The sequence below is a fragment of the Camelus bactrianus genome, chromosome X (assembly GCF_048773025.1).
Source record: "Camelus bactrianus isolate YW-2024 breed Bactrian camel chromosome X, ASM4877302v1, whole genome shotgun sequence".
Classification (NCBI taxonomy): Eukaryota; Metazoa; Chordata; class Mammalia; order Artiodactyla; family Camelidae; genus Camelus; species Camelus bactrianus.
In genome coordinates this window covers 7524024-7545839 of record NC_133575.1, presented here as the reverse complement: position 1 = coordinate 7545839, position 21816 = coordinate 7524024, and the positions used below count along the sequence as shown (strand labels likewise).

Sequence of the window (21816 nt, the reverse complement as noted above, 5' to 3'; positions counted from 1 at the left end):
ATGAAAGTACCACCACAATCAAGATAGCTAACACTTCCATCACTCCTCAAGAGGTGCAAATTTTGAATTCCCAGTTGATCCCTTCCCACCCCCTCTCCCCTCTGGTGACAAGAAGTTTGCTCTCTGTGAGTCTGTTTGTTTTGTAGATAAGTTCATTTGTGTCCTTTTTTTTGATTCCACATATAAGTAATATCATACAGTATTTTTGTTTCTCTTTCTGACTGACTTCACTTGGAATGCCAATCTCCAGGTCCATCCATGTTGCTGCAAATGGCATTATTTTATTCCTTTTATGGCTGAGTAGTATTCCATTGCATATATATACACCACACCTTCTTTATCCTGTCATCTGTGGATGGACATGTGGGTTGTTTCCATGTCTTGGCTGTTGTAAATAGTGCTGCTGTGAACGTTGGGGTGCATGTGTTTTTCCTAATTATATTTTCCTCTGGTTATATGCCCAGGAGTGGGATTGCTGGATCATAGGGTAAGTCTTTTCAGTTTTTTGAGGAATCTCCATACTGTACTCCGTAGTGGCTGCACCAATTTATATTCCTACCAACAGTGTAAGAGGATTCCTTTTTCTCCACACCCTCTCCAGCATTTATCATTTGTGGACTTTTTAATGATGGACATTCTGACTGGTGTGAGGTGGTATCTCACTGTAGTTTTGATTTGCGTTTCTCTAACAATTAGTGATGTGAGGCATCTTTTCATGTGCTTATTGGCCACCTGGATGTCTTCTTTGGAGAGATGTCTGTTTCGGTCTTCTGCCCATTTTTTATTTGAGTTACTTGTTTTTTTGATACTAAGCTGTAAGAGATGTTTGTATATTTTGGAAATTACTCCCTTGTCAGTCGCATCATTTACAAACTTTCTCCCATTCTGTACGTTGTTTTTTCATTGTGTTTATGGTTTCCTTTGCTGTGCAAAAGCTTTTAAGTTTAATTAGATTCCATTTGTTTATTTTTGCTTTTATTTCCATTACTTTAGGAGCTGGTTTGAAAAAAGTATTGCCGTGATTTATGTCAAAGAGTGTTCTACCTATGTTTTCCTCTAGGAGTTTTACAGTATCTGGTTTTACATTTAGGTCTTCAATCCATTTTGAGTTTATTTTTGTATATGGTGTTACAGAAAGTTCTAATTTCAGTCTTTTACGAGTAGCTGTCCAGTTTTCCCAGCATCACTTACTGAGAGACTGTCTTTTCTCCCTTGTATACTCTTGCCTCCTTTGTTGTGGATTAATTGACCATAAGTGCGTGGGTTTATATGTGGACTTTGTATCCTGTTCCGTTGATCTATGTGTCTGTTTTTGTGCCAGTACCATACTGTTTTGATTACTGTAGCTTTGTAGTATAGTCTGAAGTCAGGGAGCATGATTTCCCCAGCTCTGTTCTCCTTTTTCAAGGCTGTTCTGGCTATTCGGGGTCTTTTGTGTTTCCATACAAATTTTAACATTTTTTTTGTTCCAGCTCTGTGGACTATGTCATTAGTAATTTGATAAGGATAGTATTGAATCTGTATATTGCCTTGGGTAGTATGGCCATTTTAACAATGCTGATTTTTCCAATGCCGTAACACAGTATACATTTCCATCTGTTTATGTCATCTTGAGTTTCTTTCATCAGTGTCTTACAGTTTGCAGAGTACAGTGTCCTTTGCCTCCTTGGGTAGGTTTATTCCCAGGTATTTTATTCTTTGTTGGTGTGATGGTTAATGGAATTGTTTCCTTAATTCATTTTTCTACTATTTCGTTGTTAGTGTATAGAAATGCAACTGATTTCTGTATATTAATTTTGTATCCTGCAACATTACCAAATTCATTCATGAGCTCTAATAGTTTTCTGGTTGCTTCTTTAGGGTTTCCATGTATAGTATCATGTCATCTGCAAGCAGTGACAGTTTTACTTTTTCTTTTCTGATTTGGAATCCTTTCATTTCTTTTTCTTCTCTGACTGCTATGGCTAAGACTTCCAAAACTGTGTTGAATAAAAGTGACAAGAGTGTTCCTGATCTTAGAGGAAATGCTTTCAGCTTTTTATTATTAAGTATAATGTTAGCTGTCTTGTTCCTGATCTTAGAGGAAATGCTTGCATCCCTGGGATGAATCCCACTTGATCATGGTGTATGATCCTTTTGATGCATTGTTGGAGTCAATTTGCTAGCATTTCATTGAGGATTTTTGCATCTATATTCATAAGTGATATTGGCCTGTAGTTTTCTTTTTCTGTGATATCTTTGTCTGATTTTGGTATCAGGGTGATCGAGGCCACATCTTATTTTGCAAATTGTCTATCACCTTTATTTTATGTTGCCAAAAGAATGTATTAAACACTACCTTTAATGGCTAAAAATACTGTCTCTAGATATAATGAACTTATGTGAACAATTAATTCACATTAATTGTTTGGATATTGCAAACTATACCATTTTAGCATGAATAGTAAAAGTAGTCAAAGATTAAAGATGCTGATGGTGTTATTTTCAATTACTTTCCCTCCTTGAATCCCAGTATATTTTGTGCTTGCTCTAGGAACCCTACTGTCGTGACAAGATTTCAGCTAAAATATCTGTGTGCTACTAAATTGTGTTGTTTGTTACGTTAGTCAGCTTGGGCTGCGATAACAATACCACAGACTGGGTGACTTAAACAACAGAACTTCATTTTCTCACAGTCCTGGACGCTGGAAAGTCCAAGATCAAGGTGCCGGCTGGTTGGGTTTCTGGTGAAGCCTGTCTTGTTGGCTTTCAGACTGCTGGCCTACTCATTGTGTCCTCACATGGCCTTTCCTCAGTGCCTGCACGTGGAAAGAGAGCAAGCCTTCTGGTGTCTCTTCTTATACGGGCACTAATCCTATTGGGTCAGGGCCCCACTGTTATGACCTCATTTAACCTTGTTTACTTCATAAGGAACTCATCCACAAATACATTCAAGTTAGGGGTTAAGTCTCAATATATGAATTTTGGGGAGGCATAGATATTCAGTCCGTAACATTCATTAACTGCAGGAAAGAGTATACTGTCCAGTAGAATTTTTGATAGCAATAAAAGAAATTTCCTGGTGGTTAAGTGAATGTTGGGATAGAATTTGTGTTGGTGCAAACCTGAGTTTGCTTTCAAAAAAAAATGAAATGGTATTTATTCAGCTTAGTCATGGATTCTGAGTATGGTGTGTACTTAAGGCAAATAAGATACCTAAAATAAATCCTGATGTATATATGATTTAAATTATTTAAAATAACTTTTCACGTGGAGCTTCTTCACTTTAATAAAATTGTTCATCATACTCAGTTTGAAGAAAATATATGTTTCTGAGCAGATTCTCCACCATTTTTGGAGACTTGCTCTAATAAACATTCTATTCAGAAAAGCAATTTCAACTTAAGACTCTTGACAGCTTCGTTTTCAGGCTAGTCAGCTAGGATGAAAATTGAGCTGCCCAAAGAGAGTTGGCAAAATAGTTTACTTGATATAATTAAAAAGGGGGAAATTTCTAAACCACAGTTGTCTTCAATGCTAATGTGAACAACCAAATGTTATTTCCAGTAGAATTTTTTTTCTAATTTCCTCATTCTTGGCAAGTTGGTACAGCTTTGTGCAGTTGGGAATCAGAACGCTTTTCCTCGAGATAGAAATGTTCTTTATGTTAAACACATAGTGGTATAATTGTCCTGTACATTCACCACATGCATTCAGGGGTTGAAACCCAAGTCCAATAATTCTAAATTTGAACACTTAGCTTTACCCCTTTAATAAAGAAAAATCATAGCAACTGTGTGTCCTTCTGGCCAAATATTTCATGTGGTCAATGTTATTTACTTATACAATTGGAAAATGACTTGATTGCAGCCATGTTGAAAATCTTTGCTAAGGTATGAGCTTTTCTCATATTGGATTTTTCCTTACGAGAATAGGTAACTTCATTTTGTGATTTTATTTGGTTCTGCTCAGTGACACAATCTGGCTTAGGAGACATACTTGAAGAAAAAAAGAAAAAGCAAGGATTTGGATTACAGATCCTTGCCGATGAACTGCTGTAATAAACAATCAGTGTCCGTTGAACTACAGTATTAAAGTTAGTATATATCACGTTGGTATTGGGCACACAAATAAGTAGGTCATTGGTAATTTCCAGATGTTTTACTTTTTTAGCTGCTGCCTCATCCCCTCTACTTTCCCCTCCGTCTTCTTTAAATGAAATAAGTTTAAATTCTGAGCTCCCCAGAGAAACTTTTCTAAGTGCTTCACATCTAATGTACTAATCATGAAATGGCATCATTTGTGCATTTGGGAGGAGACAATGGGAGCCGCAAGGGAGGCTGGGAAGCTGGGGGAGGCCGGCCCCCTGTTTTGTCCCCTTGAGCATGCTAAAAGGGGTATTTGGGCAGACTTTGGCCACTGCCTATTGTGTGTATGTCAAAGTCTTAAACTAAGATGAAGATGCCTTTTGAATGGTTTCACCATTTTTGCACGTCTCCCTGAGTCTTACTTACCAGTCTTGAGATGCAGGTGGAAGTAAAATCCTAAATCTGTTCTGGCTGAGATGTAAGGACTAAGGAGGGGATAACGCTTCAGCACTAACGGGATTCACACTTTGTTAGAAAATAACCTTGTTGCTCTAACCTTTGCTTGCATCAACAGTGGCTGCTTTAGAGTGAGTATTTGCTTTTCTTCTTGCCTGTGAGGTTATATTAATTTCTTTTTCCAGCGTGATGGTCTGCCTGTTCTGGATTTTACATTGGAAAAAAAAAAAAAAAAAAAGGAGTTTCCAGCACTGCATTCTTACTGGGTTGTGTTCAGGCTTGCAAGCCACTCTTTACTTGGCTAAAGACATTTTGTTTTGTTTTCATAATTTCAAAGAAGTTTTTTGCAGCTGGGATTTTAAAATGCTAAAGTCTACAAATTAATTTTCCCCCTGAAGTTGGAAAAGAACATTACCATTGCATATGTAGACTTCAAATCTTCATAGAATAACTTAGTGACCTGTTTTTTTTTTTAATTAGTCAAAAATATTGATTCTCCTTTAATTCTTTCTATCCATGGCCAGTCTAACTCTTTGCTTGACATATCTCAAAGCTGCCTCCTTGTTTCTCTGCTCTACTACTATGTGAGATTTTGCCCCTTAATCTATTACTTGAAATCCCACTTTCCTAAATGTCAATAACTTGTAAAATAATTTTTATGCCAGTTTCTGTACTCACCTTTTCCACAGTCCATGAGCTATAAAATATATTAAAGATAAGGAGAAATATGACAGGTTTTTTTGCTACATCATAGGATAAGTTTACCTTTCAACTGCATCATAGTACAACTTGATTAAAGTCCCGAGCAATCCACTTTAAGTAATCTACATTCAAGGATCTGTCTAAAAACTACACACTGTGGAGAGGGTAGAGCGCATGCCCAGCATACAAAAAGTCCTGGGTTCAATCCCCGGTATCTCCATCAAAAAGTAAATAAGTAAACCTAATTACCTCCTGCTACAAAATAGATAAGTAAATAAAGATAAACATTTTAAAAATAAATCAGGAGATTTAAATAAATAATAAAAGCTGCATGCTGTTAAGTGAAAAGATCTAGGTAGTTCTTTAGCATATTCAAAGAGTTTATTTGTAATCATCTGACTTTTATTATGGACTGTGTGGTGTCCAGACACTGATTTTTGCCTCACAGAGACTGTGTTTGCACAATTGCTGCATGACCTGGCATTTTGATCTGTTCTCCGTCCACATGGGAGGCCTCTTCCAGGTGCCAACATGGAGTCAGGGAGGGAAAAAAGCTTGTTCCTCTCCCTTCTTAGGTTCGGTGACTGCAACCCTACAAAATAAACTGACCAAAGACAGATTAACAGGAGAAAAAGATTTATTTAATAGGCATATGGTGGGGGGGGCTCACAGGAAAACCCCAAAAAGGCTATGAGACCTAGTGGCTTATATACTATTTTAACAAAGTGCTGTAGATTTTGTGGCTGTGTGCCAAGACCATGGAAAAGGGTTTGAGAGTTCTAGGGACAGTAAATTGTGAGAAATAGATGGAGACTACTGGAAGATAAAGATGATGTCAGTAAGATTTATTTATGCAGATTTCAACCAGTGCCATCCACAGGGGTCAGTTGTTTCCTCTTCTTGAGACAGGAGAGTAGAGAGGGGACATCTTCAGAAAGGGAAATGTGTGCCCTGCCTTTGAGCAGATGGAGGGGAGAGAACTTTTTTTGTACCTGCTGTTTCTCAGTTGCCTTTGACTCAAAATAATTATTATGCCAAAGTGACGTATTTTGGGATAGCATATTCATATCCTCTTCAATGGGTGTCTCATTATAGAAGTGAATAGTGGAGACATTGAGGATGTTAATCCCCTCACTAGAAAATGGTACCCCTTACCCTTTCTGAATCACTTTTAGCACAACATTCAGAATAGCACACCCACATCACTTCAGTCTACTTGACTGTTAAATGTGTACTCAGCCAGAATTGTGCTCTTGTCAAGACATAGGTTGTGCATTTTAATGAGATCTCTTTTTGAAAAATTAAGATGGACTATTGTTTACATTTAATATCATTTAAGGGTAAACACCCATTGGTGTTACGAGACTATCTTATTTCTCTGTTTCTTTGGAATGGTTGCAGAGGATGGGGGTAGGACTTGCCGCAACAGAATGTCAGCGTGTGACCAGAGCCTCCTCAGTAAGTGGTCCCTCCAGACGGAGGCTGGAATCTCAGCCTTCGTGACAGGGTCAGGATTCAGTGGAAAGCGCGCTCTCACCAACATCATCCTACTTGTTAGAAGGATGTTTAGAAACACGTGTCATATCTGCATTAGAGCACGTAAGGGTAAGAAACAACCAGGAAAATCCAGATCTATACTTTGAAGTCTATCTCTATAAATACTGTGTTTTTAAGAGGTTACATCAGTGGTCCTTAAGAGGAGGAGGAGGAAGGTGATTCTGATCTCTAGGGAACATTTGGCAGAGTCTTGGAGACATTTTTGCTGGTTATAGCTGGGATGTGGGGGCTGCTACTGGCATCTGCTGAGAGTCCAGAGATGCTGCGAAACATGCTATAAGAGAGGATCATGCAGCCCCAGATATCAGTAGTGCCGCGGTGGAGAAAGGCGCTTCACATCACTGTGCATCGCGTGTCGGTGCACATCCGACCTCTGCCTACCAGCCTTGGCTCCAGAAACAAACCACCATCCCAGGACGCCCGCAGATACCATGCCAGATATTTACAGAGAAACCAAAGCCTTCAATGAATTCATGAGTCTAAGTCTTATGTGTTTTTAAACAAACACACTGAAGCATTAGTAGATACTTGAGCTTTTTTTTTTTTTTTTAATAGACTCAAAGTGGATTTGTCATGGAAAAAAGTCATCCGTGATGAGTGGTCAATGCAGTCCTATATAAATCATCTCCCCCTTTCCCCTTATTTTGAAAGCTCCTGTGAGCTGAGAGACAATTTTCAGCCTTAAATTCCCCTGCTCCAAACTTCTGTTGGTTGCTTTCAGTGTTTCTTTTGGTTTTGTTTGGACTTGTAGTTTGAGTTTAGGGAACATTCCCTGAGGCATTCTGGGATCCTGTCCTTTGAATGTTGATCCTCAGATGGATCATTAAAGAGCCATTAAGAACTGGCTCTGGTGTCCCTTTGTAGAATAAAGTCAGCATTTTCACCCGCTGAGGGCAGCCCTGTTAATCCATTGTTTCTATCTCTTGAAGGAGGTAGCTGATTTTTGTAACTGAAAAGCAAAACCACCTGGTAGAATTCTAAAGTAAATGAAATCTCCAATCTCCCAATTCTTTTCTAAAGGGGATAAATGGTATTGGGAACCTGGGGGTGTCCCTGCACCCTAAGATTCTTGAAATGAAGGGAGGCAGTAGCAAGTGTATAAGCAAGTAAAGATCGATGAGAATTGTTCTAGTAATGACGTCTCAAAAAATTAAAAAAAAAAAAACGCTTAGAGGCGGGGAGAGGACGTTCAGTGTTAGTGTGTGTGCATGCTAAGCACAAGGTCCTGGGTTCGATCCCCAGTACCTCCATTTAAATAAGTAAATAAACCTAATAACCTCCCATCCAAAAAAATAAGTGTTTTTTTAAAAACTACTTGGATTGATTATGGACAAACAGCATCCTGTTTGTCCCAGATAACAATTATTAGGTAGGATGTAGTTGGGCAGAATTGTTGATAGAGACCTCATATAGCTGATGTTATTTTTCAATACATCAGTTGTCCTACAAACAAATCCTAATCTAGCTTCCCAGGCCCTCCCTGATCTCGAACAGCACTGTCCAGTAGAAATAGAATTTGAGCTGCATGTGTAATTAAAATTTTTCAGGTAGCAAAATTTAAAAAGCAGGTAAAATTTAATGTAATAATATATTTTATTTAAGCCGGTATATCCAAGTTGTTATCATTTCAACATGTAATCAATGTTTTTAAAATTATGGAGGAGATATTTTACACTGTTTTCATACTGAGTTTTTGAGCTCTAGTAGGTATTTTTACATCTACAGTGTATCTCAGTCAGACTCGCTACATTTCAAGTGATCAGTTGGCCACGTGGAAGTGATGCCGTCCTATTGGATAGCACAGTCTAGCCCTGGCCTGTTTCTCCAACTCCATTTATTTTTTTCACTCTCCCTGGTAAAATTCACATTCCAGCCTTGATGAACTTCCTTCACCTCTATCGCCCCAAGTGTTCTTTCTTATTTCTTGGTCTTTGTACAAATCTCTCCCTGGGATGCTTTCCCTCCTACCTGGCTAGTTCCTACTTATTCTTCGCAAAAGTTGATTCTTCTGGAGAAAAAAAAAACTGTTGGGGAGGAAGAACTTTTCCTCTGCCCTCTTAGATTTGTGACTGGGGGCCTGAGTATTTAAACGGACAAAAGACAGGTTAGCAGGAGAACAGGCAGAAGTAATTTAAATGCTCATTGCGCACACACGGGAGAGCTTGGTGATGAGTAACTTACAGGGGTGATTAAAATTTGGGGCTTATTACCTAACTTAGTAGGGGAAATGGAGTGGGGAGAAAAGGCATCTATGGGAAGAACAAATAGGTCTCTTTTCGAAAGTCAAATGGGTTTTTAAGAGAACTACTGGGAGATTTAAAAAGCTGATGCTAATGTTTGCTTATGCATGACTATGAAACTCCCCCAGACAGGGGATTTATGGTAGGTTTACTCTTGGTCTCTCTGTTAAGAGTAGAAGCCACCGTGAGGAGGGAATTTATGGTAGTCTTCATTTCTTACAAGTTTCTGCTTTTAGTCAAATAAGGGAAGCTCCAAGAAGACTTCTTTCTGCATCTGTTGAATCTCACATGTCATCATCTTAAAATAATCTTTATACCAACTTTGGAGTTCCAAGTGGGTGCTCACAGAACCATGGACGCAGTTAGGTTTTGCTCCTCCATCCTCTAATGTGACTGGTACTTCCCGTTCCATAGTTCTCAATCACTTTCTTATCCTTTCAAGTTGGGTGTTTTCTTTTCCCCAAATAGACGATAACCCCTGGGAAAGCAGGAGCAACTCTGAATTTCCTCTATGTTAATGTGAATTCATTACCAAGGACAGTGGACTGGCACATAAGAGACACTTGATAAATATTTGTTGAATAAATCAACCAAATATAAATAATCTTGGAGGAAAGGAAAAACATCATTTTCTTCTACCCTTCCAAGTTCTTGACTGGGGCCTCTGTAACAAAAGACATATTAACAAGAGAAAAGCATACTCATTTATTTAACAAAAATTTTGCATGACACAAGAGCTTTCATAAAGAAGTGAAGCCCCAAAGAGTGGTTAAACCTGAGTGTTCTTACGCTAGGTTTGATGAAGAGCTACAGATGCATTTTAGCAATAAAAACCAATGAAGTAACGCTACATGTTACAACATGGATGGTTCTCATAAACAGTTTGTTTAGTGGAAGAAGCACACTCAGAAGACCACATATTGTGTGACTCCATTTATAGGAAGTATCCAGAAAAGATACACCTATAGAAACGGGAAGGAGTTGCCTGGGGCTGGAGGTAGGATTGTGGATAAACTGTAAGTAACCACAGGGGTCTTGTTGGGTTGATGGGAATACTCTAAAACTGACTTTTGGTGCTGGTTGCAGAACTTGGCAAATTTACTAAAAGTCATTTAAAATGGATGAATTTGATGATATGTAAACTGTACCTCACAAGAGTTAAAGATTAAAAAATAATACTTTTTGAAAGACATTAGGTAAAAATGTATACATATCCAGTATGAACTCAACTTGTTGAATGTTATTTCTGTGGTCTATCTATAAATGTGTGCATCAAACTGCTAATAGTGGTTATCACTTCATTTTTGAACTCTAGGTGACTTTTATCTTAGATTTTTTTAATGGTGGTACTGGGGATTGAGTCCAGGACCTTGCATATGTTCTACCACTGAGCTGTACCCCCACCCCCTTAGATTTTTAAAATATCCAAAATTCCCTCTGAGCATTTATTACTTAAAACAATTAACTTACAAACTAAAAAAAGAAACCAAAAAAACAAACTCTTTAGAAAGATGAATGATTGACCCTTTGAATGAATAAAGTCTGTATGTTGCTGGGGAAGGGGGGTGTATGTGCCTGTGATTCAAGTGAATAATGATCCAGTTCCAAAAAGGAGGATGGAAGACCCTAGCTTCCAAAGACAAGATGAACTGTGTTTATTCAGGATGTTAATGATTTTGTCATTAAGAGTTGACAGTGGAACTCTTTTTACTTCTAGAGAATCAGGGCTGAGTTCATCCATGCATTCTTTTAGAGGAGTGACCTCTCAAGGGATGAAGTAAGAAAGAGCTCTAGCATAAAGTACTAGAGATTTCCACTGGGGTCAAGTAAAAGGAAATGACTACAACTGAACACAAGCAGGACAAAGCTTAGCAACAGCTGATTACTATTAAACCAGGTTATGAGTTTGGTTAAAACTATACTTTTTCTAGTGTCATGAAAATGACTCATTCCTTAAGGACTATTTGATTAATGCAGCTTAATTCAATGCCCCCAACACTATTGCTGTCTCGCCACAAAGGGAAACTCTACATTCAAATTTGTCCGTGTATCATTTCTAACATCTTGGTTGAACAGCACTTTCAAAGTATTGGTTGTATGAGAAGTTAATAATTTTGCTTCCAAGAATGTTACATTTTCATATATTTTTAAAATATTAACATTCAGGAAAAAGGTGTGATAATGTAACATGATACCTTACATGCACACCATAATTTTTCTCTTCTGATATCCTGGTCCCCTTTGAACTATAGCCTACTATTTCAGTGATTAAAATCTGAATTTATTATTGTTACTCTCACCAGTGACTAATTTGGAGACAGATTATTGTACTGAGGTATCTTCTTATTTTTTTTAATAATTGTATTTTATGTGGCTGGTGTTTTTCTGTTATCACACAGGAAAGAGAAAGTCCCTATTTTTACATCCTTTCAGTACTTTAAATACTTGACATCAATTAAATGCTTCCAGATAGCTAACCAATACGTTCTTCCTATAGCAGAAAAAGTAAAAAGTGCTTTGGCAGGGAGCATTCTAATTAGCTTTCAATTATCTTTAAAAAAAAATTAGGTCATCCTCTCTGACAATCAACTCAGATTATTGTCCTCTGAGGTTCATTTTGAAATACCTTTTAATTTTCTCTGAACATTCATTAAAAGAATATTATAAACTCACATCTTAAAAAAGTGAAATTGTAATCTCATCACAGAAATATAACCAATGTTCACATTTTGATGTAGCTTCTCTTCAAATGCGGTCAGTATAGACACAAACATAAAACCTAATACGTTTCTGTATAACGATTTATTCAGCAAACGTTCACTGAGTGTCAGTTGTGTGCCAGTGCTGTTTGTACTGGATGCGTCATACTGGCTGTTGTGTCAACCCAGCTTTCACTATCATTGGAATGTTTTCCATGTCAGTAAGTTTATTCCTGCTGTATCATTTTAGTGATTGCATAATTATGACAAATTTTACTTTCCAAAATGAAGAACACAACCTTTCCACCACTCCCCTCTCTTTCTAAACCTTGTCATGCCCTACCAAGAGGTAGAATTTCTGTCCCCTTACCATGAACTTGGGTGAAGTTTTATGACTAACCTCAATCCCCCAGATGTGATGCCATATGATTTCCAAGAGAGGTCATAAAAGGTGATATGATGTCTGTCTAGCTCTCCCTGGGGACACTCAACCTTGGAACTCACCATCACATTGTAAGGAAGCCCATGCCGCATAGGAAAGGCTCTACGTAGGTGTTCTAGCCAACAGCCTCAGCTGAGGTCTCTGACAACAGCGGGTATCACCTGCCAGCCATGTAATAAGTAAGTCTTCAGGAGACTCCAGCCTTCAAACCACAGCAGCTGATGGCAAGTAGAGAAGAGGCAGCTGTCCACACTGAACCCTACCAAAATCACAGATTTGTGAGCGCAACGCATGTGGCTTGTTTTAAGCCACTAACTTTGTGGATGGTATGTTAACACAGCAGTAGATTACAGGAATAGCAGTATTCCTTTAAAATGACTGTACCACAACGTTTGTAGCCAATTTCTTATTTTGGGACATTTGGTACTAGTATTTTGATGTTGTTGCTTTGCTAGTATAAACATCACTTGTATGTATATCTCAGAACACAGTGAATGTTATGTGTAGCCTGATTTCCTCAATATTATTTCCCAAAAGTAGAGGTGTAGGTCGAATGATATGCATATTTTAGGGGCTTTTGATGCAAGTTTGGGGCAGTTCACTTTCTAGAGGCTCACAGGTACGGCTGGTTTAGAAATACTTAAACTTAAAATACTTTGACAAAATCAATGCCTAGAAATTTGGTAATTGAAAAGGAAAGATCATTGAGTATAGGGAAAACCACGGGTACTTCTATTGAAAAGAAGTTCTCTGGCTTTTAAGTTAAAATAATATATTCAAATATTTAAAATAAGAAGGAAAAGTGATTATGCAAACATGAATTTTGAGGGTGAGAGTCTCTTAGTTGAATCTGAGCACATACTTGTCACCTATAATCCTCAGATGGCTCTCAAATAGTCACTTAATATGCCATACTTCATAGAATTTTAACTACTAGAACTTAAAAATATCTTCAAGTCTAGCAATTTCTAGAGCTTTCTGAAGACCAAATAATTCTACTGCAGTCTGAAGACCTTGTCCTGAGCGGGGTTTTAGCTCTGAGTTAATGTTGTCAGATGATCAGACGCAGTGGCTTGACTGGTTGTGCAGATCAGACGAGAGCTAAGAGTTATCCTGTGACCATGGCTGATATAATTATTACCTAAAAATATTAAGTGAAGAAAAGTTTCAAGGCAGTGTTTTCCTGTTCCGTGCTGCAATTTTTTTTTTAATGTCTTGGCTATTATCAGTTGTCTTTACTCATTTTGTGTGTGTGTTACCAATCACCTTCTAGCATAATAATATTAATAATAAATCTTAGGTTGATATTATAGTTTGAAGTTTACAAGGTGCTTCTATATTTGTTTGATTGTTTTATTTAATCTTCAGAACAAAACCAGGGGTCATCACTTTGTCGACAATGGAAACAAGTCCAGGGAAGTTAAGTAACCAGAGAGACAACTAAGATTTGAACACAAGTCTTCTGATCTCAACTTAACATCTTTTAAAGTAGAAACCAGGGACATCTCCTCCATCTTTTTAAGACCGTCTCTTACATTATGCTCAAGATCATCTCATCACACAGAGTAGGGGTAAGCAAATTCTTTCTGTAAAGGGTCAGATAGTAAACACTTTCAGCTTTGTAGGCCATTCAGTCCAGTAGTGCAACTTAGCTCTGCCACTGTAGCAGGAAATCAGCCATGGACAATGTGCCGTGAGTGGGCATGGCTGTGTTCTAATAAAACTTTATTGACGAAAAGACACAGAAGGCCTTTTTGGTCCTTAGGCCATACAGCTGATCCCCAACTTAAATAGTCTTTCGATTTTCTGATAGTGAAAAAGCTATACGCATTCAAGTAGAAACTGTACTTCAAGTTTGGAATTTTGATCCTTTTCCCAGGCAAGCGATCCCCAGTCCGCTCCTGTCTCATGATGTGGAGCAGCCACAGCTCCCGGCCAGTCACATGATTATTAGGACCATTCTCTACACAGACTGCCATTCTGTTTTTCACCTGCAGTACAGTGTTCCATAAATTACATGAGATAGTCAACACTTTATTATAATGTAGGCTTTGTGTGAGAGGATTTTGCCCAGCTGTGGGCTAATGGAAGTCTTCTGAGCATGGGTAAGGTAGGCGAGGCTGAGCTGTGATGTTCGGTAAATCAGGTGTGTCCAGTGCATTTTCTACTAACGATATTTTCAACTTAGGGTTTATCAGGACAAAATGCAAGTCGAGGAAGAACTATAGTTGGCCAACCCTAGGCATAAGAGGATAGGTAAACACAGGAATCTCATGTCCATTTCTGCCCTTTGTACCTCATTCACTTCCTTTCCCTATAAAAACCTGTTTTTATTCTTTCCTGTCCTTTCAGAGTGGTTTGGTTTTTTTTGTTTGTTTGTTTGTTTTTGCAAATACAAACTCGGGCATAGACAGACTTTCACTCCTCCCACTGCACCGTCCATATTTCTCGCAGCCCCATGCCCTCTCTACACTCGGTTTTGATGACCTGGGCATTCATCATACTAATACCTGGAGATCTGACATTCTTTTCTGCGGCTGTACAGTTCTTTGCTATGTAGATATACTATAGAATAATCAACCTGCGGCTGGGCGTCTGTGTGGTGTCCATTACTTTGCTTGAACGTATGACATTTTATGCTTGCGCTGGTGATTCTGTGGAATAGATCCCTAAAAGTGGTATTGCTGGATGAAGGGGACATGCATCTGTAAATGTATCACTTATTGCCAAATCCCCTCCATATTGGTGGTAGTATTTTGCACTCCCACTAGCGACCTATGAGAGTACCTGTTTTCCCAGAGCCTCAGCAGTGGAATATGAGGCCAGACCTTTGGATTTAGTCCACTCTGTTAGGCAAGAGCTGATATCTTGGCATAGTTTTAATTTGCATTTCCTTTATGGCCAGTGAAAAAGAACATGTTTCCATACATTTAAGGACCAATGACATGTCACTTCTGTTTCATAGCCTTTGCCTGTTTTTCTTTTGGGTGGTAGGTTTTTCTCTCTTCAACATTTAGGCACTTGTTAAACATACAGGAGAGAGGCCCTCTGTCCCAGTTCATCATTTCTTTTGGTTTATGCTGGTTTTTGCTGTGCAAAAGTTTTTTTGCACAGCAGATCTACTGATCATTGGTAGATAGACAGAATAAGATAGAAAAATAGAGTATAGATATAAGTGATACAAATAGAGATATAGATGATATAGATACATAGGTAGATATAGATAGAGATGTAATATATACATCTGAGTTTTTTATTGTCCTTGTGCCAAACATCTGAAATTTAAATGGATGAAAAGGATAAAGGTGGTGATGAGAGTTGCAGAGATATTACAGCTGTTACTTGCAATTAAGTTTGCATTAGAAGTTCAAATGGATTTCCTGAGTATTACTTAAAACATTTAAGACTGGCGACATGTGCTGGTACAGAGAACAACTAACACAGAATAGAGTGAATAGCCACCATTACTTCAAGAGCTATGTATTACTTGATAGTGAGGAAAAGGAAAATCATCTATAATCAAGAAAAATGTGATCTTAGAGTTCCAGTTAAGTCTGAAAGTCTTCATACAGACATTTGAAATTACGTGCAAACAGTGGCAAAGATAATTTAATTGTAAAATCTCTTCCATGACGTGTAACAGAAAGACATCAGCATCGTTGTGGAAGTGTTTTGTAGTCATAGAAAAACTAAACACAGTGTTCCTCTTGAAGGTTACTATTTTGCTGTCAGGTGATCAACTTTTAGAATATTGAATTCTGCCCCTTTTGTTTTGTCCGAATTCTCTCCCCAGTATATTCCTTTCTCATCCTACTCCCATTATCCCAGCAAAGGGGAATCAAAAATTGAAATTGAGAAGGACAGATAAGTTATAGCATTTGCTAGGCACCCGGGGCTCATTTTTGCTGTGAAGATGGCATTGTCATCAAGCAGAGGCAATTTTCTTTCAAGAGAGGAGAGGCTGGACAGGGGCCTGGGGTAGGGGGTGCAGACGGAACCATGATGTCACAGATTGCATTGTCTCTTGGGAAACTCATTCATCAAACCGTCACCTCTGATTCTATGCAGGGTCACTACAGAAAGAGGCCGCATGCCCCGGTTTGGGCATTCTGAAGTGTTAGTGGGTAGTCAAGCTGGTGGTGGGAAGCCGATTCATTTTGTTGCAAAGGCCCACACGGCATGCTGCCGAGCAGAGGCACCAGCGCAGCGGCGTCTCCTTAGAAATAATGACTGCAAGGCAAACAGCCTTCACTGCAAAATGTAGAACTGTGCCGTCTGCTCGCCTCCTCTTTGATTTATTTGTTTCAGGGTTTTACATGACACAGTAGAAAGGTAAGTCTTCTTTTTCAAAACTTGAGGGGGAAGGGAAGGAATTCCAGATTGCTTACAGCGTATCTGAGATATATGGAAGATACTTGTCCTGGGTTAGAAGGGGATTTGGATTTAGAAGGTGTGAATATCATTGTGAAATACAACTGGGAACCCCGTCCTCGGCAAGACAAGGTAAACTTTAGATCTTAAAAAGGGTAGTGCCTTACCACTTAGCAGCTGCCTTTTCTTTCATTGGATATTTTCAAAACATGAATCTAAAAAATGAAGTTTGTGAAAACAGTCATTTTCAGGATCTCTGCTAGAGTGTGTAGACCCACGTTTTCATCTTTGATATGCTGCCTTGATGTTTTCAGGTTATTTTCAGTTTCGGGCTACGTTCAAAACAAACAGCGGCGAGAAATTGTCAAGGGCTTTTAAAGCACTAGCTAAATTTGGGCAGCTTCTAGCTGATGTCTCCGTAACTTGTTTGAAATTATTCTGTTCCTGGAAAAATAAAGGAGTATACAACTCAGATGAAGTTTTTCAGCTGAGCCGCCTTTCCCATCCCTGAGAGATACCAGCTGGCATTGGGAGGGGACTGCAAAAGCAAAGGCACATCTCCATGCTGACCAGAGACCCGTCCTGGTCCCGGGCTCAGTACTTGGTGTCCCATCGCTGAAGAGTTGGGGGGGCGGGTCCCACGCCTCCCTGAGGTTTCGCTTGCCTCGCAGGAATTACTGCCAGCAGACACCCCCTTCTCTCCCTCCCCTCCCGCTCCCCAGGAGAGGCGCTTCTGCAGAAGTCATTTGGTGTGTGTGCTGATTTTCCTGGTGAGGGGATTAGATCCTGGGAGGGGTTGCCCGGGGAGAAACCGAACAGAGGGAAAGAAGACTTCAGCCTTCTTAGTCCCCCCTGTCCAGTGACTCTAAGAAACCTAGAGCAGCTGTGGCTTGTCTTCTTTTGTCTACGTAGAAGAAACTGGTAAGGTTCCTTTTTTTCCTCCTGCTCTGGGATGCTCTAACTGCCTTTATTAAAGGGCCGGTGTTGGAAGGCAGGGAAATTGGTTAGCGATTCTGGGGATATCCTGCATTGTCTCTGCCTAACGCGTGAGAAAGGCGCTGTCTCCTGCACAAAGGGCCGGAGCCATAGCATAATGTGACTTTTCCCAAACTTGATTAGCATCACTCTCAAGCCGCTGATTTAAGCAAAATCTGAGTGCACACACACAGACAGGCTACTCCATGTCGGACTGCACCTATTTATAGGAGAATCAGATTTTTCAAGCATTTCTATCTCAATTTGATTAGTTGGGGGGTACAGTTGCCTGAGAGTGGGAGAAAATCAGACCTTTCTGGAAAATTCTCAGTTACTTGTTTGCTCTAAGGATGTACATTTCACCTGTTTTGGAACTAGCTCTGTGGGGACCAAAACCCATGCTGATAAACCAAGTAGTCTGTCCCAAGAGTAAGTTCCAGACAGTGGGATAAAGGGGAGACTGGTTCCACTGAAATGAAGATAACGGAGCTTTGAGTCAGTCATGAAGAACTTATATTCTCTGTTCGTTACTCAGCCAGTGTTCTCAACAAAAGAAATGAGGAAGCTGCCCCTGAATCAGAAAGAATAAGTATTATGCAATCAGCTTGTTCACACAGCCTTATTTGGCAAATGTTACTTCTTACTCCCTAATCCCATTCTCTTATTTTTAGAATTGATTTTGGTATTTATCTGGTGATATATATGTATGTGTGTATATATATCTTTTATTAAATCCTGGTAAACTGAAATCTGAATAGTTTAGAAATAGATTAAATCAGTTTGAGGCAGTGTATCCCTTAAGCAGACTACCAAAGTCCTTCGAGTTGGGGTATGCATGGAGAAGGTATAAGTGACAGACAGCTGTTGTTTCTGTGATGGACAAGTCCAGAAGCCTGTTCTCATAGCTGAGAACCAAATTCCTGCAAACCCTGCTGCCCCTCCCCCACCCTGCAGGAGGGGATGGTAATCTTTGTTGTGGTCTCCCCCCCCATCTCAAAGTTTGGATGCTGCATCTTGTCACCGACTGCATTTTCTCCCTCCTTTTTAAAATTGAACTAAACTTTACAAACTGTGCGAAGTTCAGATGGTAGATGTTTAGTTTCTAAACTGAGCGTATGCAAAATAATACACTTCTTACCAGTCCAGTTGCATCTGTACAGCATGAAAACAATGCGCAAGTAAAATGATTCAACAGCAACTAATTACCCAGGTCTGGACCTTTAACCTCAATTGAGATTAGGCACGTAGACTTTTTTCCTTAATTCTCGTCTTAAAATGACCTGATTATTAGAATATTCAAAAATTGAAAAGGTGTGGCATTTATGTCACTAATAGCCACCAGTTTAAGTATATAACTATTTAAATAATGTTTCTTTGCATCCATATTAATATGCATGCCTGAAAAATACGTGCTTTCTTTAAAACAAGCTAATTATTTGATTGATGTATTTTTTGCAAAAAAAAAAAAAAAAAGCCAGTTCCCTTTCAGTGTCAATTTTCATTCTTCAACTGAAAATGCTAATCCACCCAAACAGTTTTATCTTTGCCTAGAAATTATTTACGAAATGCAGGCAGTTAATTTGGAGGTCCTGAGTGTGAGATAACAGTTAATCAATTTATCTGTGAACTCTAAGGCCACCTGGGAGGTTTTCAAGTTTTGATCAATGTTATTTACTATTCTGTACTGCGTGCTCGAATCAGTTTCAAAGACTATTTACCTTCATAATATTTGAGCCCAAGAGCATCAAGTTTATTAGAATTGATTTTCTTTCCAGGTTGATCTTTTAAAATATTTTTGCTAGTCATTTTTCACTGCCACCTTATGTGATTTTCATTCATCTGACATATATTTATTGAGCACCTGGATGTCACTAGTGTGGTCCACATTTGCTGTTAGAGATAAAAGCTATATTTTGGTGGGGCTCCCTGTGGAGGTGACCACGGCCAGAAGGGGAGAGACCAGCTATTGCTGCTCCAACAATTGTTTGCATGTTCACATGGTTCAGTTGCAAATGTGGTTTCAGCAACCACAGAAAATGCTAATTCTTCTGCATTATTGATACAGTGAAATATATTACTGGCCACTTAGAACCTGGGAGCTAAGTTAATCAATAATCCTCTCACACAGCACAATGTGTTATTCTCATTGCTGGGCATTTCAATAATTCAAAAGTATGATTTTTCGTGAATTAATCTGGCCATTGTACAAGCTGGGAAAATATAGACCAAAACGTCTTAGCGAACTTTGTCTTTACCATTTGTAAATTGCCGTTCCTTCTCATTTTGTGTCTTGACAGATGAGCTTTTTTTCTGTTAAATGGTTTGTGTTCAATGATATATCACCATAATGTACATAATTTATAATATCAATAGGAAAAGAGCATCATGGGAAAGAAAGGGACTTGTCCGGAATCCACCATGTAGCAGACACTGCCCTGGCATCTTCCCAAGCATGTTATCATGTAATCTTCTCAACAGTGCTGCAAGATAAGTATTATCATGCCCATTTTAAAGATGAGGACACTGAGGCCCAGAGAATTTAAGAATGACATCATGTCATGTGACTGTCCCCTAGATCTGTCCCCGGCTCCACGAAAGCACTTTTTAGCTACTTGTATATTGCTCTCTTAATACCCATGTCTTTCTTCCCAGATCCCATATCAACGGGTCATTCCCAACAGTTCATCTTAATGCTGGCCGGAGAATCTCCTTTGACAGTTTCACCCTGTTCCCTGAGTTCCTTTATGAGCTGACAGCCGACATGTATATGTAGGGATTTGACAGGTGCTGTACATGTTTCTGTGTAAAACCTGCTCTTAAAACGTCAAGGTAGAAACAACATATTAAAATTTAGAGGGTGGGTATAGCTCAGTGGTAGAGCAAATGCTTAGCATGCACAAGGTCCTGGGTCCAATCCCCAGTACCTCCACTGAAAAAAAGAAAAAAATTTAAGTTCTAAATTAAAATACAGGATGCAGCATATTAGATTTGCTTGGTTAGGGGCAAGGAGAAGTAAATTTGGTTTGGTTTTTGGCCACGCCTGCCCTGATTTTCACCATAGATCTAGTTGGGGCCCCAGTCTGCCAGCGAGCTGGGATGCAAGTGTGTCTCCACCTCTATTTGTATAGACACGTGGGTTTTCATCCGGCTTGACCTCACTTCCTGCCTCCTACAGGGGAGCTGAGGAAAGGACAGAGTTGTAGAAACCTGGGGAATGCAGCTCCTGCCCACTCCTGAAGCACTTAGTTGAGAGAGGAAGCAATGGCAGATCATGAATAAAAAAGACTCCTGAAGGTACTGCATTAGTTCGGCACATTCCTAGCATAGTCTTTGACTGACCTCAACACATTTATTTAGTCAGCGCTGTCTGTCCAGTTGCCTTGGGGATTGGTTTCCAATCATTGCTGTAACAAATGACCACAAATCTAGTGTCCTCAAACAATGCAAATTTATTTTCTCACAGTCCTGGAGGTCTGAAATGGTCTAAAGTCCAGGTAGCAGCAGGTCTGTCTTCCTTCTGGAGGCTCTAGGAGAGAATCAGTTTCTTGGTTTCCCAGCTTCTAGAGGCCACCGGCAGTCCTGGCTTGTGGCCTCACATCTGACCTCTGCTTTTATTTCATCTCCTCCTCCGACTCTGACTCTCTTACCTCCTCGTTTGCTAAAGAGACCCTTGTGATTACATTGGACCCACCAGGCTTATCCAAGGAATTCCCATGCCAACATCTGTGATCATATCCGCAAAGACTCTTTTGCCATGTAATGTGACGTCACAAGTTTGGGGAATTAGAACAGGGCATCTTTGGGGAGCCATTATTCTGAATACCACACCCTTTTAACTATTTCTTTATAGCGACATGATATTTATTTATTCCATGATCTTGTGGGTAATGGGGAGCCACAGAAGAATTTCAAATGGAGAGGTGAAATAGTCAGGGTTCTGTATTGGGAAGCTTATAGAGAGTCCTGTGAAAATGGAGGCTCAACTAAGACGCCAGCTAGAATGCAGGACAGAGGAGTTGAGGACACGACTTGTGGCAGAGTCTGTAGAAGAGGGAATGGGAAAGAGTTTGAGAGCTGCTAAAAAGAGGGCAGGTGAGAGGAAAGGGTCTGTGAAATGGGTAACTTGGATGAGTGATGGGGAGGTGGAGAGGATGGGTGACTCTGGGAAGATGTGTGTACTTTGGCCTGGGTGCTGGGGACACAGTGTGGCCAGAAACATCTCTTTGCTCATCTAGCTCAAAACCCATCTGTAGGGGGAGGGGATAGCTCAGTGGTAGAGCGCATTCTTAGCATGCACGAGGTCCTGG

At 39.5% G+C, this 21816-nt stretch overlaps 1 protein-coding gene across 4 annotated transcripts in view; it reads left to right on the top strand.

Moving 5' to 3' along the window:
• Window positions 1–21816, top strand: part of MID1 (midline 1) — a 559519-nt gene that overhangs the window by 335936 nt on the left and 201767 nt on the right. The window contains exon 1 of one of the 4 annotated variants that reach the window (XM_045525027.2): window positions 17284–17455. The exons of the other annotated variants lie outside the window; for them this stretch is intronic. The gene's annotated coding sequence lies outside the window, so the exon portion shown is untranslated. Of the gene's footprint in view, window positions 1–17283; window positions 17456–21816 lie in introns of those variants that run through there. 4 annotated transcript variants of the gene reach the window in all.